The sequence below is a fragment of the Pavona decussata genome, unplaced genomic scaffold (assembly GCF_977016875.1).
Source record: "Pavona decussata unplaced genomic scaffold, jaPavDecu1.1 SCAFFOLD_353, whole genome shotgun sequence".
NCBI lineage: Eukaryota > Metazoa > Cnidaria > Anthozoa > Scleractinia > Agariciidae > Pavona > Pavona decussata.
The window spans coordinates 925,565-944,316 of record NW_028145734.1 but is presented as its reverse complement, the minus strand read 5'-3'; the positions used below and the strand labels follow the sequence as shown (position 1 = coordinate 944,316).

General features: G+C 37.3%; 1 long non-coding RNA gene across 1 annotated transcript; it reads right to left on the bottom strand.

The window, feature by feature from the left end:
* Positions 1–5,055: 5,055 nt before the first annotated feature.
* LOC146453074 (uncharacterized) lies at positions 5,056–7,828 on the bottom strand. The gene is made up of 2 exons (XR_014859584.1): positions 7,527–7,828; positions 5,056–5,428 (listed from the first exon to the last, which is right to left on the bottom strand). It is a non-coding gene; the product is annotated as an uncharacterized LOC146453074 (long non-coding RNA).
* Between the last annotated feature and the right edge of the window lie 10,924 nt (positions 7,829–18,752).

Below are 18,752 nucleotides of genomic sequence, written 5' to 3'. Positions count from 1 at the left end.
TATTAACCCTTCGCATACTAACAACGCATATATGCGTCGAAAACACCGTTCTGGCTTCTATGAATTGCTTCTTGTTTAACTTAAGCTACAACGTCATGATAATGTGTGAATGACACCAGCTGATGTATATTTCCATCATCAAACCCAGCAAATCGACTACGCCTCCCGATTTTCGCTGCATATCACCGTTCGTTTGGCAACAAAGTCCTAAATGCCAATTGTTCAGCCAAATAATAACATCAAAAATTACACTTATTTATCGTCAATTTTAATCCAAATAATTTGTTCAAAATTGAAAAGTCTATATTTACAGCAAACCTCAAGGTCAGACCTTGGTATCTGACTGGAAGTTTTCCTCTCAACGCTTTCCGAGGGCTATACTTCAGCCATTTTATCAGACCCAGTCTTGCGTATCTCACGTTGCCTCGTTTACGCCCGAAGAGAATTCTGGGTAATTCAGCCATAGCGCGAGCGTAGAACTCCTGCTCTTTCCATTTCATAGTTTTTTTATAAGTGTCGAGCCACCCAGTACCACCAGCAAAATTTCGAATCCATTGAATATTTTACTACTCCAAACTCGCCCAAATAGCCTTGGCAGGTCCTGGAATCCATCCACAAAACGGCCAGAGAGGCAACTTCACTCGTGGGCCTCCATGTCTGCTACACAGCATGTTTGGCGACTCAGTCAGCATGAAATCACCTCTCACCTCTGTTTTCTTTCAGAGGATTGCCTCTACCCACATTCCAGCTTGATGATGCCAGAATGGGGGTTTCTGCAGAGGAAAATGGCTCGAAAAACACTTATAAAGCGATGATTTTACCAGATTCGTGCTCGTGCACTCGCTCGAAACAAACAACAACCGTCACTTGCATCACGTGACAATTTAGCCTGAGCCCACAGTTTCTTAAGACCGCAGATATTTTTATTTCATCTCCATTTATGGAGAAATTAAGTGGCTCAGACTATTTATTGCCAAAAAGTCATTGAAAAAAATACCACACACCTAGGATTTAAAGGGTTAAACAAAAACTTTGGGGTAGGTAGTCCCTTTTGCACAAGCTCTAATTGGCTTTTCGAGCGAGTTATTTTTTTACGTCGGTTCATGGTTCATTTATTTTACACTATTTGCACAACATTAACATAGAAAGAAACGTATGACAACAGATGATTACAAGATAAAAATAAATACAGTACAAATTATAAAATGTGTGTGGTGGTCAAAGTAGCAAAGGCTATCTAGTTGACCACCACCTACTTTTTAGTGGAGCTAGTTTACATTTTGTTTCACTGCGTCGGTTTCAAACAAAGTTTGTCAAAGCCCTTTAAATGTGTTTATTTCGGAAGCATATTTTTCCCTTTGCGCTTCTGAGATTTTTAACTTTTTCCTCTTACTTTAAGGATACAACTCTTTCATGACCAATTTTGGAGAAAATTTTCTTTATGCTCCTTTTCTCAATTTTAGAAATCATTGTCTGTGTAAAATAAGCATTTCCGTACAATACACTAACTATAACTGTTAATACTACTTACCAAAACGTTTTTCGTTAGCTGTTATATTTAAGCTTAAATTTAAAACTGAGTGTTTTTAGTTTTCTTTTGGGGTAAAAGTGTAAGAATGCTGATTAGTTCCTGAATCGAGTTCCAATTTCGACTTTCCTATTCTCCACATGTCAGTTCCATAACAGTCTGATTCATAACAGCTATGGATTGTTAAATTTATTAAGCGAAACTCCTTTCATTTTTTCCGCCTGACAGATACAGATACTGAATGAATATTTTACTCAATTAATCTGGATAATACGGGAAATCAGCGATCAAGCAAGTCGACAAGAACGTCCTTACAGCAACAGTTTTATTGTAAAATAAAACATTTATAGAGACCACACCACACGGCTGTAAAACAAAACGTTTTATTCCACAAATGATCATGAGTATTTTGGTCTTTCATATTCCAATTCCGTTTATTACAACAAATATATTCTCCAAACTTAGAAAAACGGCTCAAACGTAAGCCCTTTTTGTTTATTTCGGAAGCAATTTTTTCTCTTTACGCATCTGAGATTTTAACTTTGTCTTCTTGTTTTAAGGATAAAACTCTTTCATGATAACCAATTTGGAGAAATTTTTCTTTTTGTTATCGAAAGTTCAACCATCAGCGAACTTATCGTCGGCACTATTTTTAGACATAATTTTTTTTAGGGGAAGTGCACACATAGCGGCGATAATAATTTTAACCTCGTCACACAACAAAGTTGATTATTGAGAACTTTTCGCATTTCATTAACATATTATGGTCAAACATAAGTAGAACTATCAAAAACCACAAGCATACTACTATGATAAGGATTGGATATCTTCAGCACGCGAATTTAAAAATATACGGATCTATCCCGCGCAGACTATTACTATTAATAACAGTTGTCATAAGACAGTTGTCAGAGACCAGCTTTACTTTTCTTAAAATTTTAAGTTGTCAGAGACCAGCCATGTTTACTTTTCTTAAAATTTTGTTCGCTGAACGTACACTAATTACGCACGTTGAACTGTATTTATTGTAAACACTGAGAAATATTCAGGGATTTACCGCCTCATCTGCATGTGAAGATCACCACACGCCCAAAACAGGAAAAATAGTTTGATTTTGTAAATATCTCATGGGATTAGCTGTTCCTCACGACCTTGTATAGTCAAAATGTGGGTTCTTAGTACCTATAAAGTAAAAAATAACTTATGCTTGTTTGAAAGGCATATTAAACTGAGGAATAATCAGTTTTTTCGTTTCTGAAATATCTTCCCTCGTTCGAGAGATATCCAATTTTGTTCAAAAACTTATTTCAAAAGATAAATGACAAAATCAAGGATATCTCGGGAAATATTGGAGTGATGCTGCCCAAACTTGGCACCAATAATGTACGCCAGATACGAAACAAAATGACACCCATTTTGGACGGTTGTTTTGGTATGATTGATTAGATGGAGGTTACGTCAGATACCACCATAACAGAATATGTTGCGTTTGTTCCGTGGCATTCACACATAGAGATCATGGCAGACCTGCGAGACTTCAGCCGAGTACGCAAGCCTGTCGTTGCGGCTAGTGCGAAAATCTGACTACCAAACGGGAAATCAAAGAAAGGGCTTGTAGCAACCACCACAACAAAGCACCAGTAGCAGAGGATGGCTCTAGTGGCGTGAAGGATGCAACAAGGAGCCCAAACAGTAATGGCGGAAAAAGGCAAGAATTGTACGTACCTCGCCGAGTCCCAGCTCTAGTACTTGCCAATCCCCTGGTAAAAAAAGACAGCTCGAGTGAGATGGTAAAATTTGGGTCAATGATTACTGACTCTAATCTGCAACGATGGTAGAAAATAAAATTTCACTCAACTCCAAAATGTTATCACCAACTCGTGGTCTGTCGAGGAGGATAAGTCGAACGTTGTCAAGGGCCGGGCAGTACATATATACTTCTAAGCATGACGAGGATAAACCACCGCGAGCCAAAAGACCTACTTCGATCGCTGGTAAATCAGATGGGACAATGTTTGACATAAATCACGGCTCGAACAAATCCAAGGCAGATAAAAAGGAGGCTCTTGGAGTGTTGACACAAAGTAAGTCCGGATCCTTCCACAACCACGAAATGTGTAAATGACAACGTGCTGTCTGCCATCGCGGAGAAGTTGAACATGAAGGAAAAACTGGACGGCTGTGTCAATGAGAAACTTGCCGCCGAGATGGTTAATAATCTCATATTAAATCCAAGAAGCCGATGAGGTAAAAACTAAGGGAATTATTGGCAAAATACTTCGCCCAGCTAGTTGTCAACCCAAGCCGACGAACTCATTAATGGAACCGATTACGATCCTTTGCCCAAATTGGGCTTGTCAAAGGAATTGTCTTGATCACAATTAAGAATTAAAATCCAAAATTTCAGGGACATGGGAGCCTGTGAGAAATGACCAAGTGCCTGAGTCGTCCACCTTTCAGACAGTGACAAATGACGTTGATGATCTGATAAGATCTGGCAAGCATCAAATGTTACGCAAACTGTGAAAGAAATTTACGTAAATTATTTGTCTCTGTTCTCACCATCTGTACCGATAAATGATTTTCTATTTTGAGGAAACACCTCCAAAAGACTCGATGGGATTGATAAAACCAACTAGGTAATCAAGAAGGATATGGGTCAGAAACAGAACCAGAGGTCAAAAGGTTACGGTTGTGCTGGCCGTTACCGCTCGGTAGAGGAAGAGGGCTGATACATGGACGATCTCGAGCTTCATACAACCCATCCTCTCAGGGGCCTTAATTTTTCAGTTAATCGCCCCTATCGCCATAACTAACGACAGTCAAAAGAATCAGAAAGGGGAAAAAGACAAACAGATGCAGTACACCAAGACAGTTATGAGGATGCGCACGAACCGACAAAGTTTAGGGACCTCACCATTTGTTTTGAAAAGGACTGTTCTCATTTTGTACCTGTTGGTGAATTTAAGGCTGGGAGACTTGCATGTCTTGACCAAATGGCAAGAAATTACCTCAGACAAATCTATTTTTAGACACAGTGCTTTATAGCCACATAGAGTTTGCAAATGACATGTCTCCCGCTGTGAATCATCAGCACGGCTCAAGAATAACATAAGTGAATTCGGTAGAGGAGGCTATTATTGATCATGAAACTTAAATGTTACAAACAAATGGATAATTGAAAAGACTACTCCCTGTGATGGAGAATTTGTAACCCCAATATTCATCAGGGCCTGGTTGTTCGAAAGCCGATTAACGCTCGCTCTTTGAAAATCATGGATTTTTTAATTCAATTTTATCCTTAAAAGGATAGCTATAAGCTTATGATAGAGAAACTGCTCCAAATCTAAACTAAGGGACAAAAATATTTTGGAAAAATCTTTATTGACTACTAATTAATCTCGAATCAAAGTTCACTATAATCCAGGATTAGTTTAATCGGGCTTTGAACAACTGGGCCCAGACCGAAAAGGATGGCACACACAGACCTCATCTTGAATTTGAAGACAGTTAATGAAATTGTTGAATATCACCACTTTAAAGTGGAGGGCATTAACAGAGTGGTTAGTTTAATTCAATGACATTTAACTGCTTCATGCGTCAATTGATCTCAGGAATGCTTATTATTCTCTACCCAATTACAAAAATTTTATGTTAGTTACAATTTTAATTTAAAAGTTTTAACGTTCCACTTACAAACATATAAATCTGTTGAAATATAAGCTCTTATTTTATATGATGTAAAATAGTCATGAATTCTAGTTTTGTAGGTGATGATTCATCGATCGATCACTATTCCTCATCTTTTGCCAGTCGTTGAATTGTACTTGTAAGGCTTTCTCGTCTGTATTCCTCCTCACATGGATACACCTTTTGACATAATGCCTTCAGTGTATCTGGCTAAAGAATGAGATATGAAAATACGTAAGTTCAATGAACGAAAATCGAAAGCTGACAATCAAGCGATGAATCCATACAGTTGTACTATTGATTGTCACTGGGATTTTGATCTTTTTTTGGTGAAAATAGTGCAACAATACTACCTTCACTTAGTTTGAATGGAACAATTCATGATCTGTCCTAGTGTATTTTGCGCTAACTTGTGCGAGAACTAAAAACAAATTTCAAGTTGCAATAGATTCCAACCCAGTCCTTTTTTGGCCAGCAACACTCGTTTACAGTTTTAGTACGCTGAGTAGTAATTAATAACAAAACTGGACCATTATATGTTTAGGTTCCTGTTAATAGGAAAAAGTTTTGTGAGTTTTTAAAATGACACTAAATCTCCGTAACACTTCGCCTTTAACTGAAAAACTTCCTGATCAAGCTGTGTAAAAAAATCATCTCAAAATTTCTAATTTTATAGGACCATCTCAAATCATCGTAACTTGCTCTCTCTTGTTTTGATCGTAACCATTTGCTTGACGTATTTTCTTCAAGTTCTCATTGGTTCATATGTTTGATTGACAAAGCGTCTTATTGGTTATTATGCATTTCATAATCGATTTAATCGGTTTGCTAGGATGGGGACAGTAACTACAGTAATTACGGGTCATGTTAAAATAACCTGCTATTATAATCACAGCTCACAAGAGAGTGAAATTCATAACTTGCGATAGCACTGCACCGGTAGTGCCAGATATTCACGGATGTAAAAGGACTAGGTCTCTTCACATGGTTACGTTGGTGTAAAAAGTAACGAAAATTAATATTATACTTCAGCGAGACTGGAGTTTGCCAAATTTAGTTTCACTGTATGTTATTACCAGTGGTCATTTTCTTTCTCTTTTGCGTGCTTCAAGATTGACACCAGATTTCTGTTGGCATTTACGATTCCTTTACCGCCTGAAGTAGCGAAGAATTATCCGAAATTCGATGTCAATTAAATTAGACTATAATCAGTTCCTCTCTAGAATAGTGGTGAGAAATAATTCTGACTCATCATACGTGCAAGAGGAAGGGCAAAACAAACTCGAAGGGAATGGAGCGAGCAAGCCAGCAGGGAGCGCCACGTACGAAAAGGATCCGGCTCCTTGCTGGTTTAGTCAATCCAGTCTCGTCAAGCTTGTGTTCCTCCTTCGCCTGTTGGCGTTATTAGCTCGCTCGCTTCGATGTAAGTCATCAAATCAAACAAGGAACTGCTTGCAGTGTAGTCTGAATCAACTCACAGATGTTTACTATACTCGGCACGTACCGGGAAAAAGTGACAAGGGACTGCTTGCAGTGTAGTGTAAATCAACTAACAGATGTTAATTCCCGAGAAAAAGTTACAAAGGACTGCTTGCAGTGTAGCCTGAATTAACTAACAGATGTTTACTATAATTGGCACGTACCGTAAAACGTTCGGAACCGTTCATGGCGCGAAATATTATGCTACCAGAACACACGGTTAATTGCAGAGTAATTAAATTCTTAACGATTTTTAAATGTAAACATTAAAAGCGTAAGTTTTAATAGTTTCAAAAACTATATTGGTCTATAGTTTGGACCAAAAAAACTACCGCTCGAAAGGAAAGGAGTAAAAGAATACTTTTCAGGCAAAAAAGATTTTCCGGAGTTTGAAACTGGCAGACGGCCAGCCAGACAGAAGAAAAAAAAAAGACCCGCCTTAAGGTCGATGCCTCCTAATACAACGAAATTTTTACTTTTTTATGACTGTGCGAGAAAATAAGATCTTAGCAAGTGTTTCTGGAATCCAGAAAGAAAATTTATGGTAACCACGCAAATCTATTTAAGCAGCAATCATGATTCTAAAATGCTTTAAAATACATCACTTAGAATGTATGGCATTTTGTGTCAAATTAGAGGTTTTCTTTTTAAAGATCATTAGTATTATATTTACAAAATGCGGGGGTTATACCTCATTTTGGGGGGAATTTGTGTCAAATTAGAGGTTTTCTTTTTAAAGATGATTAATATTATATTTGCAAAATGTGGGGTTATACCTCATTTTTGGGGGAATTTCCACGCGAACTGATTGAACCGTTGGGCCACATACCTGTTTATCGTCGGCTAATTTTAGTGCATCTGCCCAACTGCGTTTTCCCGTTCGGAAATCTGGCCTTCTTGATCCTGCCGTAAATGCGCTGCTCGAAGATACGAGAGACAAAAGCACAATGGCCAAAAGAATATATGTGAATCCCCTACTCATTTTCTTTAAGATAGATAATGTAACGTTACTTTTAGGAAATGTTTTCGTCGGCGTCTTGCTCAAAGCCACAAAGTTGGGAAATAAATGCGATGACCTCCTGGTGTGAGACGTCTCCTTTTATACTTTTTGTTTGGCCAAAGCTGTAATAGCTTGTCCGTGTATACGAGAGCGTGGCGTCTTCAGTCGAGATAAAAAACACTTCCTTAATGATAATGTGAGAGAATTAATTAAGGAACAAAAGACAAATCATAAGTTGTTTTTTCTAAATTTCCACCTCGTTATTTTCCCCCCACTTAATATCGCATTTGCGGTACGGAATGAGACTCTTAGACCTTCCTGGCGCATAAATAGAATGCGGAAGATGGATTATATTCGACTGACTGACGTTTTTTTGTCACGTCCCAGTCAGTAAAATTAGGTTAAATTGTACTCTACTACTCTAATTATTGAAATGTACCTTAATGAACTTGTATGGGAAAGATCGGTTACAAAATCTGAGTTTATTTGATGGCAGTTTTATTGTAAAATGGAAAATTTTTTAGGAAAGTAGGCATCCCATATCAGACAGCTGTAAAACAAAACGTTTTCATTCCGCAAATGAGTATTTGGTCTTTAAATATATTCCATTTCCGTTTATTAAGGCAAATTTATTCTCTAAACAATCACATTTGTGTCATTAAACCAAATATAGCGCTTCTACTTAGAAAATCTGATGACACGTACAGCTTGTACATGAATTTTGATCCCAAGCTAAACGGACATGAAAGAAAAAAAAAGTGAGCTTGAAAATGGCCTTTGGTGAAGACAGTTTCTTCTAGATAAGCGACAATTGTTTTTTTCGAGAAGTTCATTTTTTACAACGGTCGGTCTACGTGTTTAAATTTCCTTTTCAACGAATCTGCTTCAAACAAAGTAGAGGAAAAGCCCTTGTTAAATGTATTTATTTCGGAAACAACATTGGTGGTTTTAGTTAATTGTAACTCACATGTTTTTTCTTTCGTTTGTGCATCAGAGATTTCAGCTTTTTGCCTCTTGGCTTTTAAGGATATAACTCTTAGGTTGCGTTAGATTGACTGACCGTATTCCGGAATAAGAATAAGCGGAATATAGCTGTTAGAATCCTCTTTTTAAGTAAATTTGGGAAGACGTTTCTGCAAACTTTCGCTCACACATACTCCAGTAACTCCAAAAACCTCTTATGAGGGATATCTTGTCTCCACTGTATGTATTCCTATTCCGGAATAGGGTCAATCGAACGCACCCCTATATATGTTACCACTTGGACAACTCTTTTTTATGTTATCGAAAGTTTAACCATCAGCCAACTTGTATTAATCGTTGGTGCTATTTTTCAAGCACCATGTTGTTAGGAGAAGTGCATGCATAGCGGCGATCATAATTTTAACCTCGTCTCGTAACACGGGTTGACGATTGAGGGTTTTTAGCATTTCAGTAAGAGAGATGGTCGCATATAAGTAGAGCTGTCATAAACCAAAGGCATACACTTTGATGAGGATCTGATATGAACGCCGTATTCGCCCTTAAGGGACAATTTCATAAAGATATGTTATTGAACTACCGTGAGGTCCGTATTGGGAAATATTGAGCGAGTTCCTTTTTTTTTTTGATAAAGTTCATGGACCGAACGGATGGCGAGATCCAGAAACTTAAAAAAAAGGACGAGAGTAAAATTATCTGTAAATGATTTCTTTGTCTTAGTGGTTTTCGCTTGGTAATTAATTTTATGATTTGTCTACGTGATTTCTTAATTTTTATTCTAGACACGGGCGTCTGCTGACAGATGATTAGAATTAGAATAAGATTCGACAAAATTGTATTTACCTCATTTATAGATGACATAAACGATACTATCGCTAATCTTAGAGTCATAATGGTTTGTAAACTTCAGGTAAAGCTGAACAAAGCTGATATTTGTGACAAATGAATATACCAACAGCTAAATCACATCCATATCCGACAGCCTAGTGTTGTCGAAATATTTTTCGTTGACGCTAGCTAAGGGATATGTTGAAAACGGTCTTGAAACTTCAGGTATAACTGGTCAGGCGTTTTAGCAAATAATATGCGCCAGTTGACTTCGCTAGAAAACAAGCAAGCTGGGCCGACTGATCAGTATCTCTTTGTCTGCTAGCTAGCAAGCAGTCGCCCTAATGTTTGGTTTTCGTTCTAGCCTCTCTAGTAATGAGCGTGGCAAAGTCTGAAGTTAATTAGGACCGACAAGCGACGCTCAATACAATTTACAGTCACAAAAATGAGACATCAACGCGATACAAGGCACTGCGAACTGAATTTGAAGAAGTTTTCTCAGTCTGAAGTAAAGGTATATAATCACGAGGATAGTCCTATATTTTTGTCGAGATTGCGTATATATTTATTCAGAACACCGGGAACAAACTTTGAAGAGACTTTTCGAAGGAAGAAAAAAAAGTATAATCAGTTTTTCGCGATTTTTCCAAATGCACATGGGAAGAAGTTGAATTTTTTGTTTAATTTTTTAAGTTAAAAATAATCCATTTCCATCCTGCCATCCCGCAGTTTAATATGTTTGAACTTCTTTGCCATCTATTACAGTAATTATAACATTTCGTTGACGCAAAGTGACGCTAAAAATAGGTGACCCTTTCATGAGTGACAAACGACAAATTGGATTTATTTTTACACTGATTTTACCTTGCCTATTACCAGGACATGCATATTATGGGAGCTTAGCTGGTCAAAATCTTTCGCTTAATGCCTGAGTCACACTTGAGATTTCTTACAAAAACACCCCTTTAAGTTTTAACTTATTAAAACCGATGGCACTAAAGTACTGCCGATCATGCAATAGTTACCATTTGTAAAGTGAGAATTTCGTAGATTGTGTTTTTACACTTAATAAAAATTAAAGCCATCTTGCACAGCAGAATAAAAACACCGTAGGAAAGCCTTGACGAACGGTTGTCCTTTAATGGACCGGGTATAAGTAGTACTTAGGGTTAAGAAGTTCTCCTTTGACAAATCTATCAATATGTTATTTTTTGCCGGGTTGGAAAAGAGTATATATTTAGTAAGAAAGAGGAGAATTAAATGATTATAAACGAGTTAGTTACAGAAAAAGCAGTTAAACGCGCACTGACGCCTCCTAATAGCTTCTTCATCTCATTACAAAATGACATAGTATACCAGATGAGATACCACGAGCTACAACAGAATCAAGGACGCAATCTCATCTGATGGTAACTTTTTTGTTAACAATCGTGTAAGTAAGAAAGTAAGTAAGAAAAAGAAGAACAGTCGATGGATTCTCCGAACGGCATAGGTAAGGTTACCCTAACTTCGTGAAAACAGCGCTTAGAAATCATCCAAAGTTCAATGTCCATTATGATGAAGTGTAATCACGGAAATGAAGCTAGAAGAAGATAAATGTCTTATCACGCACGCTGCAGGGTGAAACAGTACAACAAAGACTTCACATAAGGTTACTACTATGATATCGCACTAGCGAATCTCTTCAGCACTCGACTTTAAAAAATATACAGAGGTATAAACGACCTATACTGCCCGGCGGAGGTTATTACTATTAATAACAGTTGACAGTTGTTTACGTTTCTGAAGAAGCCAGCTTTACTTTAAATTTCGCAAAATTGTGTTCGCTGAACGAACGAATGGCAATTACGCACGTCAAATTGTATTAATTGGAAACACTGAGAAATATTCAGCAATTTACCGCTTCACCTGCATGTGAAGATCACTACAAACCTAAAAAAAGAAAAACACGGAAGCGTTTAGGCCTCTGGAAAAGTTCACGGTAACTAAAAGCTGGCAAATCAGGCAACATTCGCCTTAGGCTATACCTTATCAATGAGCATCCATACCATCCATCTATAACATGATGCCTTTTACTTTCGCATGGGTTTTCATTTGCATTGGAACCAAACTTTAGATTTTACTTGCTCTTTTGTTCATGGCTCGCTCGTAGAATATCGTTTTGAATTTAATCCCGCAATTTTGAACTACTAATAAAGATTTACAGTAAGTGGCCTACTATGTGGGCTATGCGCAACGTTTGAACACGATTTGGCCAACAGGAACTTTTCATTAAGGTTGTCGCTTAATTTTTTCGCTTGAAATTCAGTTTCTTGCCATGTCGGAGTTCCACAATGACTGCGGTCGCATTAGCCGTGTTGATACTGTTGTGTGTATAAAATTAATTATTTTCATGAAAACACCAGAATTTGATGAAAAAGCCTGTATTGTTTATCTAATGATGCCACAGCTATATAGTATGGTCAAACAGACAAAAAAGAAAATTTTCCTTTTCTCAATTTCAGAAATCACTGTCTGGCGTGTGAAAGCAATTTTATAAACATATCTCTACAATAGAGACGGGCATCCTTACAAAAAAAAAACAAAACAAAACAAAAAAACAAAGGGAGTTTGTTTTAACTTAAGTTTTCCTTTGGAATAGAAAACTTTTTTAACGTGAAAATAAACTGTTGCAGTAATGTCAAAGAGTCCTAACCATTTAAACAAGCGGTCATTTTACCGTAATAGCCGAACGTGGGAGAATGATGCACTTACTAAAAGGCATTAGTTCCTATATTAAAGCTTAAATTAAAAAAAAAAAAGTGAGTTTAGTTTCCTTTTAGGGTAAAAGTGTGGGAATGCTGGTTAGTTCCTGAATCGAGTCCCTAGTTCGATTACTTTTCTATCCTCCACATGTCAGTTCCATCATTACCAGTGATATGTCTTGGTCGGCAAGGATAGTGCGACATCTGGCAACTCCTTTCCATAACTCCTTTCATTTTTTTTTCCGCCTGACAAATCAGTTACAGAAACTGAATCAGTATTTTATTCAATTAACCTGGATAAAACGGGAATTTAACGATCAAGAAAGTTGACAGAAGATCGAAGAAGAAGATCTTTTGAGCGATAATTCTCCAGTGTAGGTTAGACTCTAGTGTGCTCTCGAGCATTATAATCGATTCTTGGTTTAACCGGGAACCGGCTCCTGTACGTTGTCATTTAAATTCTTTCTCTCTCGGTAGCCGCTTTTGTACGCTGCAATCTTTTTTTTTTATTTTATTCACCACGACATACATTCACACAAAGTTACAGTGAATAATAGACTAAGATCTTACATAAGTTTACAGTGAATAATAACAGTAAAAGAAGAAGTAAGAAGTGGCGAGGAGACCTCAAGAAACCCCCGGGCTTATACTGAGAGGTCTCCTCGGAGATATGTTAGGACTGTAACACTCTCCTGATTGTGCCCTTATCGACTCTCAGAGTCAGAGTAGGCTACTTCGTTCTCTCCATAGCTCAAGCTGTCATCAACTCTCGTTCCCTTGCCGAAAGCCATAAGAATAAATAGGATTGATACATCTTTTTAGTGACTCCCTCCTGGTCTTTTTAGAACCGATGCGAGGAAAAGAAAAGAATCAAACTGCCAAACAAACTCACTAGCTTTGACATAAACGCTAATCAACATTTAAAAATACGCGTCTCTATATCATATAGACACGCGTATTTTCAATGTTAATTAGCGTATATAATTATTGGACTTATTGGCAAATAATCCTTTTATGAAAGAAACTGAGATGGTCAGTCACCATTTTCTGATGTGTCGCTTTGCCGACAATGTTGATATCAACACTCGCTATTCATTTATAAACTCAGTGTAATTTTCTGAAAAGTAAAGATTTGGTAATCCTTTAAACCCGTACATCAGTATGCGTATTCTCCAATCTGTTCCCTATACATTTCCTATGGCACTGACAAGGAGAATTTTTTTTAACAATCGAGAGCTTCTTTAGTTAATGATCATTTCCTTTATTCTCATGACTTTAATGTTTGATTCAGCGGTGATACCGAAAGGAGAAATTACAATAGATACTACAGTCGACTCGCGATAACTCGAACCTTCAAGGGAAATTGAAAAAGGTTCGAGTTATCGAGGGTAAAATCACATAGAGAATGACCTGAAAGGAAAGGTAAATTGGTTCGAGTTAGCGCGAGGTTCGAGTTAGCGAGGGTTCGAGTTATCGAGAGTCGACTGTATATAGAGAATGACCTGAAAGGAAAGGAAAATTGGTTCGAGGTAGCGCGAGGTTCGAGTTAGCGAGGGTTCGAGTTATCGAGAGTCGACTGTAGTCATTCTTAGTTACATGTCCCTAACACCAACTGACCTTGGGTTTTTCAAAGGCGCGCTCTTACCCTCCATTGAACAAAAACTATTTAGTAGGCCTGCACCTTTAAAAAGCTCTATTTTCACTGGACCCTTATAACCTGCAGCTGTGGCTTGTTGTTTTTTCAATTGACCAACCATGTAAGACGTTGCAAACGATGCAGGTCGGCCTACTCCACCACCTTAAATAACCTTTAGAGAATGCTCACTCTCGCTGGCTGAACTGAGAATTTTTCATTGTTCATTAACTGAAAACAAAAACAAATAATTTTCCATGTGTTTATGCAAGAACGTATAAGATTCTGCGTGCTCAGCGAATGATTGGCCATTAAAGTTGACCCTCCAGATTATTTCCAACAGTACCTAGTAAATTTAACAATTATTCCATGAGCGTTGGGTATGAGATGATAGCTTATTACCATTGATATCCCTTCAGCATTTAAACGAGGTTCCATGAAAATTTCCCGTTGTCTTGTAGTGTAAAAATATTAGTAAAACGAAAAAAAGGGAATCGATGAATTTTTATAGGGAAATTAAGATTTAAAGGTGACTGAAAATTAAATTTATTAGCCAATAAGGAATATCAAGTCTTGATTATGCTCTACCGAGTAACGTCTCAGAAGGCAATGAATAAGAGGCTATGTGTGATTACTTATATGGTGATAAACACTACACAGTGCCGAAAATTCAAATTCAGAATGGTATTTTAGTACAAATTCAAGGGCAAACCTGTATTTTTTGTGAGGTGGATTTCCAGAAGCGCTCAAACATTATTAAGAGAGTCTGCGGATAAAATGATGATTTGAGTTGTTAACCTGCTCCTCGCTTTGGTAAAACCACAAGTCTGGGCAAACACTTACGTAAAACAGCAACAAACTTGAATAAAACCAAATTATGTTTCCGTTGTCTTTGCAAAACAACGGCGAATCACATAGTGGTGAACGCGTGCATCACCTTGTACCCAGAATTAAAGCGTCCATGCACAAACTGGTACCCGAATAATAATCTGAGTAACAAGTGACCTATATATCCCTTTTGTTTGCCATTTACTTTGATGTTTATCTTAGAGCCAAAATAACAGACTCATATTACAAATTACACTCTTTGGACTAAACAGATTTCAACTAAATCATGTCAGTTTTCATAAAATGAAATCAGAGCATCTGCAAGTCTACAGATGGCCAGAAAAATCTTACATTGTCAGAATAGAGTTTAGCCATCTTTTGTTTTGTAAAACAAATGGACTCCACCGTCCAAAACAAGAATAAGAAAATAATATACTTAATTATCCCACGTACGATATGCATACATAGACTTTATTTAATCTCGAATTTACATCGTAGTCCATTAGCTAATCCTCTCCCCTAGAGGGTCTTTTCCGGGATAATGAAACAAACCGGAGAAAGAGAGAAAAAAAAAACATTTCATATACAACATAACATGGTTAAGAATTCCAGCTGAAAGGACGCCGACCAGCTGGGTATTAACAAGTGCGGCTGAGGAGTTGAACTCGAGGATACCGAGAAACAACTCTTACTAGCAATCAAAGCGGTTCTTGAACCCGAGACCTCAGGATTTCAAATCCGACGCCCTAACTACTTTAACTGACTTTGGCACAACTCGTCAAAGTCTTTCCCATTACAGGAAGGAATCTAAAAATTGGAAAGAAATTACAGTTTTATTCACAGGCGACGTGAAGTAATTGTAAGCAAAGAGATGGTACGAAGCAGTGAGGGTATTTAATCACCTCTTCTTGCTTTTTGTTCTTCAACCTCATTCCCAGGAGCTCCAAGGGACGGGAAGAGAAGAGACCCTGAGAACGAGGTTGCTTTTTTCTTCCCCTCCCCTTACAGTAAGTTTTCATTGAAATAATTACGATTTGTTTATGCTGCACATACACAGCACTATTTTTGTATTTATTATTATTATTATTATTATTATTATAATTAATAATAATAATAATAATAATAATAATAGCAATAATATGACTCATGATCACTGTAGACCTAATATTCTTAAAGTTTAATTGTCTTGGGTCTAAGTATAGTGAATTTTGATTTTGTTTTGACTTGTGTTTACTGGATCCTGATACTGAAGTGTATAAAACCCTCCTATTTTCTTGGCATATGGTATACTGGTCTTTTTGCTATCTTGCATGTACAACTATGTATACTGACTCACAGTGTGTACTGTATTCCTATAATTTCATGCCGTGAAAGGTAAGACTCTCTAGGAATGCCTGGAGGTACTGTTAATCAGAAAATGTTGAAACAGTGGAACGTTTTAGTGAATTTTGAACCCAAAAGGTAGAAATTAATCGTTTTTATATGTATTACAAAGTTAGCAAAAACCTTGCTACGTTCAAATACAATCGACTCTCGATAACTCGAACCCTCGCTAACTCGTCGAACGTCGCGCTAACTCGAACCAATTTTCCTTTCCTTTCAGGGCATTCTCTATATAATTTTACCCTCGATAACTCGAACTCCCGATAACTTGAACCTTTTTTAATTTCCCTTGAAGGTTCGAGTTATCGGGAGTCGACTGTGTGTAGCTTCCGGCATTAAGGACAGTGTCTAATATTGTTAGTGCGCATACGTTCTGCGCATTTCGTGATACTCGGGTTTTCTATGGGTGGTGCCTACTAATTCAGGGATATTTTTGCGCGGTTTAAAACTATGTGGAGAAAGCAGAACTTAGCAAGTGGTTTTGGCATCAAAAAAGAAAATTGGAGGTAACAATGCATTTTCAGAGATAATAAAGGTTCAATTTGGAAAAAAAAGCCATACATTGCTTTGTATTTTTCTGTTTTTTAGAATAATGTTTGCTTAATTATCTCTAAAAAACGCGTGGTAACACCCATTATTTTCCTTTTGGATTTTCATTTTCATTATAATTATTATTATTATTATTATTATTATTATTATTATTATTATTATTATTATTATTATTATTATTATTATTATTATTATATACTAATGTAATTGCGAGTGATTTTCTCCCTCAACATCCGAGTCCAACCCATGGACTTTGCAGATCTTCCAGTGCATGTGCAGCTGTCTTGTTGTGACGGAGGATGTATTCAGTTTTAACAACTTCAGGGCAGCCAGAGACCAGATGGTCAATGGTCTCGTCGAACCGGCCGTTAAGTCTGCATTTTGGGTCCATGTCAGGCCTCTTGAGGATGTTGTTTTGGTGCCAGCGGGTATGGAGGCTTTGATCTTGGGCTGCGATGATAAAGCCCTCAGTTTCTGCCTTGAGGCCAGCTGCTTTCAGCCATTTGTGGGTCTTGTCTTGGTCCACATCAGCCTGTTTCACGCGCTGTGGGTATCTGCCGTGGAGCGCTTTTGATTTCCACTTGGACCTGAGCTGTTGACGTCCCTGGTGTTTGGCCTTGACCCTTATTCTGCGGGCATAGGTGGACAGGTGTTCGCCTCATCCTCTGCAGGTGGTATTGCACGCACTCCCAGTTCCCGACTGAACTTTATTGACTGTGTGCTGATGGAGTTCAAGGGTTTCCTGTCGTCATGCCGGAGGAGGGTGTCCTCCGTCTCCTGGAGGTATTTATTAAAACCGATAATGGTCGTCTTGTAAGAGAGCTCCAGTTGTACGAGTCCTCTACCTCCTTCGGTTCTGGGCAGGTACAGTCTGTCCACGTCAGATTTGGGGTGGTGCATCTTATACATAGTTAGGAACTTCCTAGTCTTTGTGTCAAGTTTGGCTAGTTCTTTTAATGTCCAGTTTATGATGTTAAAACTGAAAGTTACCACTGGTACTGCCACGGTGTTGATGGTTTTTAGTTTGTCTGCGGAGTTTAGCTCAGACTTGAGTACCATGAGGATCCTGCGGTAGTACTCATTCCGGATTTTCTCTTTCACCTACGAGTGCTGGATTCCGTCTCCCTCGCTTACTCCGAGGTACTTAAAGGTACCTTCTTGTTCTAATTCCTGAATGACAGTGTTATTATTATTATCATTATTATTATTATTATTATTACTATATCGGAAAGTGCGCAAGCCAGAATTTAAGTAGTGACTTTTCTGTCAGTCTGAATTATTTTTAGATAGTCCTAATTTATTTATTTATTTATTTTTTATTAACTTTTCGACGCTTTTTAAACTATTGAAAGTGAGAAATGAAGTAGGAAATAGAGCAGAAGAGGAGAGAAGAAGAATATCGCGTTGTATTTTTATAAGCTTTGTATTTTTAGGCTGGATAATGCAATGTAAACTGGGAATGTCTTGAGTTGTTATCCATTTCATTTTATAAATAGTGTGCAAAAATTGATTTCCAATTATGTTATTGAATTTTATTGCATGCAAACCATACTTGTACAGTACGCTTAGAGTCATGTTGATTGTAAAATTTATTTTATTATTCGTTATTCAATAAAATAGATCATTATTATTATTATTATTATTATTATCATTATTATTATTATTATTATTATTACTATTATTAATTATTACTTTAAGAGGAACTATCCCTAAGAACATCATCTTCATTTTTATCTAAAAAATAGATTTCGCTGATAACTCTTCCATCAACTCCTTCTGGCAAGTAGGTAACAACTATGAAATACGAACGGAGAAATTTAATTTTCTTAAAATTTTGTTATTAGAACTTTTTGCACCCCGGCTGTGCTCGAAACCCACTGGCGAGATCGTGAATTTTTCAAGACTTGTAGCTGTTAGTTATGGAGAATACAGATCATTCAAAACCTCCTAATTCGCTAGTTATAAACGATGACCCTTCAATCATAAGCTTTAATTACTGTAATAAATCTGAGGGCACAAAGTTTACCTACTTATCGCAACGTGCGATTTAGCCCAAGTTCAAAGGAATAAATTGCAAAAGTCTCCTCTACTTTTCAGCGTTGTTTTCAC